General features: G+C 41.8%; 1 protein-coding gene across 1 annotated transcript in view; it reads left to right on the plus strand.

Moving 5' to 3' along the window:
* Positions 1–15276, plus strand: part of POU6F2 (POU class 6 homeobox 2) — a 410247-nt gene that overhangs the window by 309028 nt on the left and 85943 nt on the right. The window lies entirely within an intron of this gene.

A 15276-nucleotide genomic window follows, 5' to 3' on the forward strand; every position in this document is an offset into this window, starting at 1 on the left:
ATAGTTAACATGAACAAGTTTGTTATCTTATTTGAATTATAAGCCCCATAAGGACAGAAACTATGTCTCACACCTCTGTGTATCCCAGGACTATCAATAATTGTTGTAAATGATGTTTTCTCATTGAACAGCTACTCATTTCACAACCATGTAAGTGCCTGTTATCGGGCCATCTTAAATTTATTTGCAAAATTACTTGATAAAGATAATTACTAATAAGAGAAATGTCACCTATTTATTTTTACATTTAGAACAATTCCTGGCACATAGTAAGGACTATAAATAAATAGATCTTATATGACTACTAGAGGCCCAGTGCATGAAATTCATGCGCAGGTACGGTCCCTAGGCCTGGCCTGTAATCAGGGCCATCTTCCCCGGCCACCAGTAGCCGCCACCACCCACCTGCAGTTCCCTGTTCGCCATCAGGGGATCAAAGCCTGCCGGCCAGGGGGAGAAACCGAGAGGTGGTCAGTGTGCCTCATAGCGATTGGTCGAGTGGTCGTTCTTGTTGTTCCGCCATTCCGTCGATTTGCATATTACTCTTTTATATATATAGATGATTCCTCAGAAATTGTTTTAGCCCCATTGTTCTTTACACTATCTTCTCAATGGCCTTTGGGAAATGCAGACTTGATTTAGATTGCTTTAAATCCGCTTCTTTCATTTGGGAAGAAATGTACATAAACTGTACATCAAAATAAGGACCATCATGTTCTAACTAACCTCCTTTTTCCTGTTCCCCCACCATTTCAACACATTTGGTGGTTCTTGACATTCGGCATATAATAGAGAGAGGAGCAAGCCTTCTTAACAGAATGTAGATCTGATTCACCTGTGAGTTAAATCATATTTTTCAAAAACATAAACGTGCTATAAAGCAGGTAGGCCCAAGGGAAACAGCAGTGGCTCTCTCACTGTGGGGGCACCTCTGACCCCACCCTTGGATACTGGAGACTCTCCCCTGACGTGCTCTGGCTGCCTGGACCCCGCTGGTAACTGGAGAAACGCATATAGACTTGCCCAGTAGAAAATGATGATCCAGTTTAAAAGATAAAAATACTGTTAAGCGTTTAACACGTGCCAGGCATTGTGCTAGTCACTGTGTTTCCTACTTAGGCCTTGACATCACCTACAGGAGGTAGGAAACCCAGGCTCAGAGAAGCTGGAACCCACCGGAGGCCCACAGCTTGTCAGGGGTGCACCTGGGATTTGAGCCCCGTCTCCGCACACGCCCTTTCAACTGGGCCGTCTCTGTATATGTCTGCTGCCCAGTGTAGTTACTAACAGCACTCATTTCACTCTCAAAACTGTTCCTGTTTGGGCAGTAAATTATGTGGGTAACTTTTCATGCTCACTGTGCCACCTCCAGCATTTATGCAAACTGTCCCCACCTGATTTCACTTCACTAAACATCACAAAAACTAAGGCATTTGCATTTGCATTTCCTCTTAATATACTGAAAAGATGGAAATGGTGATTATTATAAATATATTGTATTCTCTCTACTGGACAACTTAACTAATCCTTTTTCAAAATGTGATCCTACTTGAGACAAGAAAATCCTTGGATGAAGGGCAACAGGAGACATGCCCTTCTTCCAAATCATTTGGAAAAACCTGACAGGAATATTTCTAGAAACCTGGGTGAGGTGACCAATACCATGCTAGCAGAATTATAATTTAGAATGGAGAGGTTCCCTCAGAAAAAAAAAATATGATGTTCAGTAAGGAGAGGGAAAGATATCTCTCTCTCACACACACACACACACACACACACACACACACACGAGTAGAACTAATGTTTTTAAATCTCAGGATGAACAAGAGTCAAAAATGCAATGTTATTAAAAGGTTTACAGGTGACATGAGGGGAAGGGGGCCAAGGTTTCATTAACAAGGTGGGAGCTCCAGCCTCTCTCTTAGGTGGGCCCAGAGGGTGCTTCAGAGCAGTCATGATTACCAGGATGGCCACACATTAAACATGGGAGATTTCTTCAACAAATAAATTATAAGATACAGAGAGAGAAAGGGAGAAGGAGACAAAGGAGAAGAAGGGCTGAGGGAATTCAACCTATAGATCAAAGACCCAGCACCCAATCTCATTATGTGGACCTTATTTAGATTACAATTCAAGCAAACTGTAAAAAAGAAAGAGTATGGACCAACCACTGTGACTCGGTGGTTGAGCATCGACCTATGAAACAGGAGATCACGGTTCGATTCTCAGTCAGGGCACATGCTTGGGTTGTGGGTTCGATCCCCAGTGTGGGGTGTGCAGGAGGCAGCCGATCAATGATTCTCTCTCATCATTGATGTTTCTATCTCTCTCTCCCTCACCCTTCCTCTCTGAAATTAAAAAAAAGAGTATGAAATTTATAAGACAATTGGAAATGTGACCACTGACTAGATATCTGATGATATTAAGGGGCTATAATATTAGGAGGAGCAATAATGGTATGTAGTTGTTGTTTTTAAGAGTATTATTGAAGTATTTTTTAAGAGTATTACTGAAATACAAATAAAATAATCAGATGTCTGGAATTTTTCTAAAATGACATCTACGGGAGGGGAAAAATAATATGAATGGGGTGGGTTGGACAGGGTGCAGATGAAAGGAGATTCATTATGAGTTGACAATTACTGAAGCTGAGTGATAGGACCATGGGAGTTAATTATAGTATCGTGTCTTCTTTTATATGTGTTTACTATTTTCCATAAGAAAAAATTAAAGAAAATATTTTAGTCACCTGGGGATTCTTTCATAATATAGATTCCCCTTATTCAAGCCAAGAACTACAAAATCAGAATCCCTAGGGTAAAGCCAGAGATTTTGATGATCAACAGATTTAAGAACTCCTGCTCTAAAGAATTATAAACAATTTATTAGTTCAAGATAGGTTAGTTAAGGCTCAGGGGCAATACACACACAAAAATGGTTAATTGGTTCAGTATATTTAAGACGTGAGGGTTTTCAACTGACAGATTAAATAACGGAAAATGATTGTTAATATCTGAGGAATTAAAGAATGGAGAAGGTAATATAAAACTAAAATTAGGAAATGTATTTTCAATTCTCAAAAAAAAAAAGGGAGGACTTTCTATTCAAGAAGATAGATTGAATAAGTGTGCTTATTTCTACACCCTCCTAAAACCCCACTAAAATGACATTAAGTGAAAAAAAATTTTAAGTAGAGACAACAGCAGACGAGTAATGTCAACAAACATTTGGAAAAGCAGGTGGAGGAATTAACCAAGCTGAAAAAACTAAATACCAAGGGCCAGAGAGAGGGACACAATGAGAAGCAAGGCAACGTTGGAACCCCAAAAATGGTGGGGGTTGGAGACACCAGCTGCTATAAAAAAGGAGAAGGGGAAGGCATGTTGTTGAAAGTAGAGGATAGGTTAGTGACAGCATAATGAATAGTTAGACCCTCAGCTCTCTCTCCAGCAGCTGTGTACATGAGAAATTGAGAAACTCTATACCTGGAGACATCAGGTATAGCTATATGCTGGGGAGAACTCCTTACTAATGACCATGGCATGGAGGGAAAGTTTACATCCTGAATGATTAGGCCTGCCCTCACTGGGACACTCAGATTATATATACAGGTATTCAAGTAAGCAAGCATCCGCCTACCTCCCGACCTCGCCACCCCACCCCACCCCACCCCTAGGCAGTTGTGGGATTCTGCTCTGAAAAAACTCCCCAGCTAGTCAGAGAGGAGAGACTCATTTATTGATATGTGGGGTCTCCAACAACATAGTCAAGTCACTGCCTTATTCTTATATAAAACATAACAACAAAGAAGCAATAGATGTTTAAGGAATGCCTTTGTCTGAAATCAAAAACCAAAATAAACTGGAGAGTAAAAGGAATTCACAGGAAACAGGGATAACACAGGAGGGCGGAAAACTTCATTAAAAACCTAAAAATTGCCCTGGCCATTGTGTCTCAGTGGTTAAAGCTTTGGCTCCAGCACCGTAGGGTCACGGGTTCAATTTCCAGTCAAGGGCGTGTACTTCGGTTGCTGGTTTGATCTCCTACCCTGAAGCAAGTGTAGGAGGCAACCAGTCAATGTGTCTCTTTCATATCAATGTCTCTCTCTCTCTCTCTCTCTCTCTCTCTCTCTCTCTCTCTCTCTCTCTCCCTCCCCTTCCCCCCCATCCCTTCCACTCTCTCTAAAAATCAATGGAAAAATATCCTCTGGTGAGGATTAACAACAAAAACCCTCAAAATTAATATCCTATAGACTATCCATAGAGAAGACACTGCATCTACAAAACAAATTAGTGGGTGCTATATACAAGGAACATTTAAAAAACAATTTGAAGAATGTTTAGATAACAGTTACTATAATTCATTATTCATTATGGACGAAATAAAAGTTCAATAGAAGGTTTAGAACAACAAAGTAAAGAAAATCCCTCAGAATGTAAAACAAAGGGTCAAGAGGACAAGTAAAACAGGAGAGAATAGCAGATCAACCCAGAAGGTCCAACTTCTAACTAATAGAACAGAGAGAAAAAGACAGATGACATCACCAAAGAATTAATTCAAGAAAATGTCCCAGATTCAAAATCTGTTACCTCAATGAGAGTATCACTGAATGCAAAACTAATAAATGAAAAAAAAGAGCCACCTCGAACACATCATTGTGAACAATTCCAGAGGGGATGGGTTGGGCATAGGTGAAATACAAGGAATCAAGAATCAGAATAGCATTGGGTTTCCACAGCAAAACTTGAACCCTTCAAAATTCTGAAGGAAAATTGTTTTCAACTTGTACTTTATATACTGCCCAGCTATCTACCGAATGGGAGTGTAAACTAGAGTCGGATGCAGAGTCTCCAACAGATTTCTCTCCAATCGATCTGTCATGTATCCTTCAACTCTACTGGAGGAAGTGTTCCACCATGACAAAAAGTAAACCAAAAAAAGAGGAAGATCGGAGGTTGACCAGAAGAAAGGAGCAAAAGGAAGTCCCAGGCTGACAGCTACACAATGGTCTTAGAAAGCCACCAGTCCATCTTGGGGCAAAAATGTACAGGACTTCGGAGGGCTGCCCCTTGGGGGAGCGGGAAGAAGGGCACAGAAGAGAAACTAAGAATGCTTGGTATGGAAAACAGAAACTTTGCCTTTCTTGTGATGACTTTGGAGAGAATTATGGACAGAAACAAAGAACACTAAGCAAACAATCAGGAAAGCAATAATTGACCTTGGTAAGAACAAAAACTTTTTATAATAAAGGAAGTCTAGCCCTGGCCAGGTGGCCAGTCTGTTGGAGCATCATCCTGTGTACCAAAAGGTGGTACACAGTCAGGGCACATACAGGAGGCAAGCCATCAATGACTCTCCCTCACATCAATGTCTCTCTCTCTCTCTCTTTCTCTCTCCTCTCTCTCTCTCTCTCTCTCTCTCTCTCTCTCTATATATATATATATATATATATATATATATATATATATATGTGTGTGTGTGTGTGTGTGTGTGTGTGTGTGTGTGTGTGTGTGTGTGTATCCCTTCCTCCCTCTCTAAAAATCAATTAAAAACGTATCCTTGGGTGAGGATTAAAAAAAAGAAGTCTAAGCATGGTATACTAATAGGCTCAACAGTAAGCAAAACTTTCATAGCAAAAAAAGAACTTCTGATTAAATCAGAGACTTTTGAAAGAATGAAGATAAAAGAGGGTGTGGGTGGCAAGAGTGGGCAATCCTCATCTTCGACATTGGAAGTCTATAGATAATGCCCAAAACTGGCAAACTGAGAAAAAATATTTCTGCATATTGTTTAGAAATATGGAGGTAAAGACCAGAGATACATCCAGAAGAATTTGGAGAGGAGCCCTAGGGGCCAAGAAGCTTGAGTTATATACGTTTATACTATGTCAACTTTTGACTTTCTATACTAAGCCTTTGTGCTTACTGTCCTCTCTGCCTGGAAACACTTCCCTTAGATATCTAGCTTGCTCCCTCACTTCATTTATTCAGGTCTTGGCTTAACTTTTGCTTCATCAAAGAATCCTTACCTTACCATCTTATGTAAAATTGTACATCAAAAGGTGTTTCATCACCTTTCTTTTTTTAATATATTTTTATTGATTTCAGAGAGGAATGGACAGGGAGAGAAAGATAGAAACATCAATGATGAGAGAGAATCATTGATTGGCTGCCTCCTGAACGCCCCCTACTGGGGACTGAGCCTGCACCCCAGGCATATGCCCTTGTCTGGAATCAAACCCAGGACCCTTGAGTCCGCAGTCCAACACTCTATCCACTGAGCCAGATCGGCTAGGATCATCACCCTTCTTCTTACTTTTCTCCATTATCCTTCAGAGGGCTTATCACTACCTGACATCGATTTGCTTATTTATTTATTTATTTATTTCCAAGTAGAATGTAAATTCCATAACCACAGGGACTTGATCTTATTTATTGCATAATTCTAACAACAATAAATTACCTACAGTGGTAGAACTCGGACCAGTGGGTACAAACTCTAGAGCTTCCTGGGAGATGTGTGCAAAGACAGGTTGTGCTGTCTGGTGAGCTGCTGAGATGACCCTCAGGGAGAATCAGTAACCACTTTACTGGTTCTCTTGTAGTGAGAGATGTTGAGCCAGAAGAGCTTGGTGGTCCTGGAAAAACTCAGATTCTGAGCTCAACCCTGAAAGTAGAACAACAAAAACCATTAGATAGCTGTATGAAAACTGGGTTTGAGAGGAAGACACTTTATCTCCAGCTGAATTAAACTGTGGATGGAGGAAAAGTTTTTAAACAATAAAACAATAAAACAATCAAACAGCCGAAACCGGTTTGGCTCAGTGGATAGAGCGTCGGCCTGCGGACTGAAGGGTCCCGGGTTCGATTCCAGTCAAGGGCATGTACCTGGGCTGCGGGCACATCCCCAGTGGGAGATGTGCAGGAGGCAGCTGATCGATGTTTCTCTCTCATTGATGTTTCTGACTCTATCTCTCTCCCTTCCTCTCTGTAAAAAATCAATAAAATATATTAAAAAAAACCAAAAACAATAAAACACCTCTTTGGTGCACTTTAACACAGACTGTCTTACTACATAGGCTTGGCTTAGTGCATGGTGAGTCACTCACCTCCATCTCCTTCAAAGCTAACGCAGAACCTAGAACAGGCTACATAATAAATGTGGCTAATTGCATGTTGCGATGTTCTCACATTAGTTTGCTCCTTCAGATGACTCCCACAAGGAAATGGGTGTTGTTGTTGTTTCTAGACTTAGTAGCCAAGGATGGAGAAGGAAACTAATAAGGAAGAAGCGTCCAACACTGTGTCAGACTGTATATGAAGGATTTCCCCATCTCCGCTGTTAGTTTTGAAAAGCAAGGTACCCACTTCTAAGTCTCATTGCTATTTGGCCTCGGGGTTAGGCTGGAACGTTGAGAGAAACATCATCTCACTCAATAGAATGCTCCTAACATTTGAACATTCTGTGCATTTATTATAGAAAAATTATAAATGTTCATAGTTTGTGGAGTTTCCTACCAAAACTATAAACAGCCTTTGTATTGAAATATTTTTAATGTAAAGCATCTGCTCTCAGCCCCAATTTATGGAAATGGGAAAATAGGTATATTGCAGGCTTTAATTGCTTAAATTATCACATTCTTAGACCAAAGAGACAGAGAAATAGGAAAAAAATAGGAGAATAAAGTTTTATTTTTCGGATACCTGGTGCTTTCTGCAACAGCTGATCAGAGTACTACCAAATGCATTGATGAAAGGTTTCCCAAAGTTAATTTTTCTCATAATACAATAACCAAATTTGCTTTAACACTTGAAAAGATCCATCCATACTAAAAGGAATCAGTTGCTTAATCCTAAAATTAAAGGTTATTGAATGCAAGAGAAAATAATTACATGCTCAAAGTATGGAAAAAAGAAAACTTTTTTTAATATGTAGGTATTTGTATAATTAAAGACTAATCAAGCATGAAGGACTGCTGACTAAACCAGAAAATGAGATTGTTGGCAAGCAATATTGTAATGTAAATGCCATTTTTATTTAACTACTGAGAAGCTGGAGAAATGATATCCTGAACCGATTAAAAGCAAACAGCATTGATAATAAATATTTATCAGATTCCAGATGCAACAGAGGATTTTTATATATTATGTGCAAGATTTGTTTGCACTGAAGTATTTGAGTACTTTTTAAGGGAGTAGTTAACATCCTCATTTAGAATTGCATTTTCAGATGTGAAATATTAACTAAGAGAAAGTGTTCCTTTTGAGATATGCCACCCACAATGTAGTTATCTATTAATTGGGATTTTGTTGATTGGTATTACTTAGTATTAGGCGAAAACTTTGTAACAAATACACTATATATATTCTTGGAGATGAGATACAAGCTATACACAGTTGTTAAAACAACCAAAAAAAAGCATCAAATGTAAACAATTTCTCTAAATTTCAGGTACACAGTTTAGAGTAGAAAGAGTAGAAACTTTGAAGTCATATACAAACATTTGGAGACTTTCTACAGCTGTGAAATACTACATGGTGCACTCAATTTGTCATGAGTGTTAAATAACATAGATAAAGCACCTTTCAGTACCTAGGACTTAATACTCACTTAGTGAAACTTAGTTTTGCTTCCTTTCTCCCCTCTCCTCTGCTGACTAAATTCAGTCTGACCACTCACATGCCTGTTCTCATGGAGACTATGTTGCCTCTGGAGACCCTGCTAAGACATCCAATTCTGCGTTTTTGGTAAGCACAGAGAGCCTGACAGGATGTGACCTGCCAGCACTCTGAGATAGGCATAGAGTCTAGAGCAGGGGTGGGCAAACTTTTTGACTCGAGGGCCACAATGGGTTCTTAAACTGGACCAGAGGGCCGGAACAAAAGCATGGATGGAGTGTTTGTGTGAACTAATATAAATTCAAAGTAAACATCCTATCTAATAAAAGAGAAACATGGTAATTGGCGTACGACCATTACCCTTCCCATTGGCTAATCAGTGCCGGGGTCCAACCCCAGCGGGTCCAGGGGTCCCCAAAGGTGTGGACGGAGTCGGCGAAGAAGGAATGACATGGAGACAGCGTTCAGTTGATCAGCAGCCTAGCCAGGATCTCTAGCCCGGATCTCCAGAGAGGTTCTGCTTCGGATCTCCAGCGAGGTTCTGTAGCCATGTTCCCTCGCTAGGTTCTCCAGCCAGGTTCTGTCCAGGCTCTCCAGTCAGGTTCAGTGTCCAGGTTCCAGTCAGGTTCTCCTGCCAATCTCTGTAGTCAGGTTCAGTCCAGGATCCCTTGCCATGTTCTCCCGCTAGGCTCTGTCTCTAGGCTCCGAGGCCAGTCCCTCTCCAGGATCCTCCGGCATGCTCTCTCCAGAGAAGTTCTTCTGTCTCCAGGCTCCGTGTAGGTTCTGTCTTCTGAATTCTCTTCTAAGCTCTGAGTGTTTCTGTCTTGTTACAACTGTATTTATACCAGTTGATTCAACCCTATCAATCTCTATTACAAAGGTTAGGGCGTTTCTTATCTCCATTCCAGGGAGAAAAGATTATGTAGTTTAAGCATGATTATTCGTAGTTAAAGGGATTAATTACCCGCCTGGCACTTAGTTGAGGGGTTTTATTCCCTCCCTAACTTCAGGGGAAAATCCCTACCTGGGGATTCAACCTTTCTCTGAGAGGTGACCTTGGTTAAAACACAGCGCCAAGAAGGTGAGTAAACATATTAAGAACCGTATGCCATATATGCCAGGTCCCTTGAAACAGCAAGGATGGACCGGCTCCCGGCAAATTCCCCCTTTTTTATTTTTTAAAAAGCAAGCATTAAAAAGAAAAACCTCAAATGCTCTCTTATATCCATTTTAAGAGTAGGATTGGCACTTTCCGCTATTACCTGAGTCCTGATCTATCATCCCAGGGAGAGCTTGCCAATCCTGCACTTTCCCATGGTAGAAAGGCTGCAGTGGGGTTAAGGATAAGGCTCCTTGGGCCTACCTTCTCCCATGCCATTACATTTACCTTTCCTTCCTCAGAAAAGCATGGACATAGTTCTTGTATAAAACGTTCTGTCTGACTGGGAGTAACCTTAATTCCTCTGCTAGCAAGCATATATGTTAAAAGAACAATACAGAGTCTTTTTTCTTTAGACTCAGTATGGCACATCTTCTTAATCTAAAGTTCAATACAGAGTCTTCTTTCTTTGGACTCAGTATGGCACATCTTCTTAATCTAAAGATCAATACAGAGTCTTCTTTCTTTGGACTCAGTATGGCACATCTTCTCAATCTAAGTTCTGTACTATCCACCTTCTTACCCTATTTATCCTCTATAGGGGGGTCTGTAGCACCCTGGTGGAGTCCTATCCGTCCCGAGCGTGGGGGTTCTCAATGGGGGGGCTTACCTAAGGGAATCCTGTTCCAGGGGTTCCCAAAGGTGTGGACGGAGTCGGCGAAGACTATCCACCCTCTTCCTACGGTGGAGTCCTATCCGTCCCGACTGTGGAGGTTCTCAATGCGGGGGCTTACCTAAGGGAATCCTGTTCCAGGGGTTCCCAAAGGTGTGGACGGAGTCGGCGAAGACTATCCACCCTCTTCCTACGGTGGAGTCCGATCCGTCCCGACTGTGGAGGTTCTCAATGGGGGGGCTTACCTAAGGGAATCCTGTTCCAGGGGTTCCCAAAGGTGTGGACGGAGTCGGCGAAGACTATCCACCCTATTCCTATGGTGGAGTCCGATCCGTCCCGACTGTGGAGGTTCTCAATGGGGGGGCTTACCTAAGGGAATCCTGTTCCAGGGGTTCCCAAAGGTGTGGACGGAGTCGGCGAAGACTATCCACCCTCTTCCTACGGTGGAGTCCGATCTGTCCCGAGTGTGGGGCGCTTACCTAGGGGTCCCTGTTCGGGCGCCATATGCCGGGGTCCTGCCCCAGCGAGTCCAGGGGTGCCCAAAGGTGTGGACGGAGTCGGCGAAATAGGAATGACACGGAGACAGCGTTCAGTTGATCAGCAGCCTAGCCAGGATCTCTAGCCCGGATCTCCAGAGAGGTTCTGCTTCGGATCTCCAGCGAGGTTCTGTAGCCATGTTCCCTCGCTAGGTTCTCCAGCCAGGTTCTGTCCAGGCTCTCCAGTCAGGTTCAGTGTCCAGGTTCCAGTCAGGCTCTCCTGCCAATCTCTGTAGTCAGGTTCAGTCCAGGATCCCTTGCCATGTTCTCCCGCTAGGCTCTGTCTCTAGGCTCCGAGGCCAGTCCCTCTCCAGGATCCTCCGGCATGCTCTCTCCAGAGAAGTTCTTCTGTCTCCAGGCTCCGTGTAGGTTCTGTCTTCTGAATTCTCTTCTAAGCTCTGAGTGTTTCTGTCTTGTTACAACTGTATTTATACCAGTTGATTCAACCCTATCAATCTCTATTACAAAGGTTAGGGCGTTTCTTATCTCCATTCCAGGGAGAAAAGATTATGTAGTTTAAGCATGATTATTCGTAGTTAAAGGGATTAATTACCCGCCTGGCACTTAGTTGAGGGGTTTTATTCCCTCCCTAACTTCAGGGGAAAATCCCTACCTGGGGATTCAACCTTTCTCTGAGAGGTGACCTTGGTTAAAACACAGCGCCAAGAAGGTGAGTAAACATATTAAGAACCGTATGCCATATATGCCAGGTCCCTTGAAACAGCAAGGATGGACCGGCTCCCGGCAAATCAGGGCAATATGCAAATTAACTGCCAGCCAAGATGGCGGCCGGCAGCCAGGAAGCTTGAAACTAACATGAGGCTTGCTTGCTTCAGTGACGGAGGACTCCAACGTTGACTGCCTGCCGCTGCATGCCTCTGAGCTGCAACTCTAAGCAACTATGTAACAAATATAGGAGCTAAACAAAACCCCAGAAACCTGCTTTAGTCCACCGGGCTTCAGCCAGCAGGATCGCAACATTGTAAGCAAAGGCCAGAAACCTACTTTCAGCAGCGGAGGCCTAAGAGCTGGAGCCAAGCCTCAAACCAATCAATGTGTATTTCTCACATCTATGTTTCCCTCTCTCCTTTCTTTCTCTTTTTCTCTCTTTCTCCCTCCCTCCTTTCTACTCTCTGTAAAAAATCAATGGGGAAAATATCCTTGGGTGAGGATTAATGAAACAAAACAAAAAAAAGAATTCCTGTGGAGGAAGAGAAATTGGCCAAGGAGACTAAGAAGAGGGGCCAGTGAGGTAGGAAAGGGGAGCATCCGGAAGCCACAGTAAGTCAGGTGCTTGAAGGAGAAAATGATCAACTGTGTCACCTTTTGGAAGGTGAATAAGAGGAGGGCTGAGCATTAACATTGGAGCACCGGAGGTGAGTAGTGGCCTTGGGAGGAGCTTCGGTGAAGTGGTGGTGATGGATTGGAGTACTCAAAATGGATTCAAAAAAAGTACTAAAGAAGCATTGGAGATATCAAGAATAGACAAGTCTTAATTGCACATATTGTTCCTTAGAAGGCAGTTAGTATTATTTTGGATTCTTCCCTTGATATTTGTCTTTTATTATGTCATTGCATTGCAAAGTCATCATTTCCAATTGAAAGTTTATGTGGCAGCTTCTCAATTGAGAACCTAAATGGATTTTGAAATAAGGAAATTTCCTTTTTTATCTTTTATTAAGATGTGAAAAATGCTGATGTAGTTACAGTTTGATTTTGGAAAATGTACCTATTCCAAATACCTGTAGAATGCAGATCTTGTTTTAGCATTTGACAACACAAGAAATGAATAGAATAACTTGGCATTACTAATGATTCAGGAAATAACATTAGTTGACTAAATGACTTATTATAGTATAAGTTCCACATATAAGCATGGTTCTGTCTTGTGATTGTAAGTTGAATTCATTAAGAAACATTTTCAAATCTGCAGCAAAAGCTAATTTCCAAAGCTATCTAGTAGTCGGGAAAAAAGAAAGGAGGGAAGGAAGGAAGGAAGGAAGGAAGGAAGGAAGGAAGGGAGGGAGGGAGGGAGGGAGGGAGGGAGGGAGGGAGGGAGGGAGGGAGGGAGGGAGGGAGGAAGGAAGAGTCTTTCCAGGTATTTTGCTGTGAATGGAAGCAAAAGTGAGGTAGCTGGAAAGATGTGGGGTTAAGATAAGATTTTGTTTGGCTTTGTTTTATAAGATAAAAACTGAAACTCTGTATTTATGTGCAGTTCATAGAGCTGCTGCGGATAGGGGGAATTTGATGTAATAAGTCCAGGGTGTTCTTGAATAGGCGACGCCCAGGATCTATTGCACTAGAGGGAGGTTTTCTTTAGAAAGCAGCTCAATGTGCTCACCTATCAGAACAAAACATGCGTAGACAAAACACAAACATAGATGTTGTGTATGGGGATTTACAGCAATGAAATGATCTAGAAGTCCTTTTCTGATCGGTTCTTCTTTCTCAGTGAACTAAGGATGAAGGTCAACAGCTGAGAGCAATAATGGGCAAGGAGGCACTGGAGGTCTGAAGAGAAATGAGATGTAAAATGGTCTTTCTAGAGAGGGGGAGAGTGAACTGACCTGGGAAATGTCATAGGCTTGCTAAGTGGTAACCAGGGTCTGTCTACATGAGGTTAATGGTTCTGTATTTAAAGTGAGGCAACTAAGCACAGTATGAGGTTTCCTCCAGCCAAGTTCATCTGTGTGGGTGTAGGCACAGAGGAAAAAGAAGGTTGGACCATGAAATCTAAGCTGAGTAAGGAAAAAAGGACTCAAGACAGGGAGGTGAGGATAGTAGAAAGGTGGTAGGATTTATGGATTATGGATTCCAGTGAGATAAAAGAGTTGTTGGAGTTTGAAGTACTAGAGGGAATGTGCTAGAAACATAGGTAGGAGAGGCCAGAGAGTAGGATGCTTATAACTGAGCTGTTGAAAGGGATGTGGTTATTAGACAATACCAGAGTGTGACCTTCAGCGAGATGGCTGAGGTAAGGTGAAGGACATGCTCATTAGAGACCAGCAAGTCGAACAACTAAGAGGCCAGGGTATCAGAAGAATACAAAAATTGTATATGTGCACACACACGTACACACACACTAATACACACACGTACACACACACTCACACACACACTCACACACACAGCAGGTTTGATTCCACAGAGAGTAACAGAGAGTCAGGAGAAAAAACTTCAAGGCATGAAGTGGAGTAATACTTAGAGATCTATAGATTATTGCAACAGTGGGTAGCAAGTGGTATATTCTGAGGACATGAACTTCAAAGCTGGGGTTTTAAGGAGATTGGAGGGTGCATGGCCTGAGAGCACAAATGAGAAGCAAGCAGGACACTACCCTGCCTCCAGGCCCAGAGACTCCAGGAATAGGAGACAGCAGCCTCCATCTCTAAAGTCTTCAGGGAAGCAGTACGCTCAAGGGAGAGCCAGATTTCTGTGGGGGCGAAAAGGTGACAAACACAAATAAGGATATAGGATAGAAGACTTACTCCTAGTGGCCTCCAACACAGGCTATGAAGGGAGTTTTGAGAGCCCAGAGGACACAGGAGTGGGGTGGGGATTTTTTCAGAAGTACCAAGTTTTGAGATTTATTTTCACTCCCAAAGATAGAGGTGGAGACTAAGGGCCAATATTTTGAGAATCACAAGGAGGTTTTTGGGCCATGTTCACTCATGCCAAACACTTAAGCCATTTATCAAAAAAATAAATAAATAAATATGTTGATTAATCAGGAAATTCTGATGTGTTTAAATTGTAATCTTTAATTTTAAATTAAAACATTCAAATGTATAATGAACTGGGAAGCCATTTATCTAATAGGTACCCATTACATGAAAATAAACATAATTATTAAATATGAGAAGGCATGTGCTTTTAAAAACACCTAATAGAAGAATATCAGGATAGTACAGGAACATGTTTGATATCCATTACCCTCAAAGAAATAAGTTTCTGTTGATAGCTGAGTTTTCCCAGAAAAGCTAAGGGTTAAACCTTTTAGTGCTATAACTATAAAACTTCTAAAATGAAAATAATTTAAAAGCATTTTACTCCCATCCCCTGTGTTCTTAACCACAGTATCACAGTAATAAAAATCTTCTATTTGTATCATTCCTTGTGGTTTACAAAGTACTTTCACAAACATTATCTTATATTATCCTCCAATATCCTGGTGAAGTAGGCATATCACAGATTTGACAGATTGGTGAGATGGACAGTCACAGGGTGTGAATTTCCCCGATGTATATGAAAGAGAACATAATTGCTGCTTCCTGAGGACTCTGGGCTGTTTTTGTCTGTATAGATTATAAAGATGTTCCCAGAAGGCAAGAATCACGTGCTATATAAGAG

Source organism: Myotis daubentonii, chromosome 10, assembly GCF_963259705.1.
Source record: "Myotis daubentonii chromosome 10, mMyoDau2.1, whole genome shotgun sequence".
In the NCBI taxonomy this organism is placed as follows: Eukaryota; Metazoa; Chordata; class Mammalia; order Chiroptera; family Vespertilionidae; genus Myotis; species Myotis daubentonii.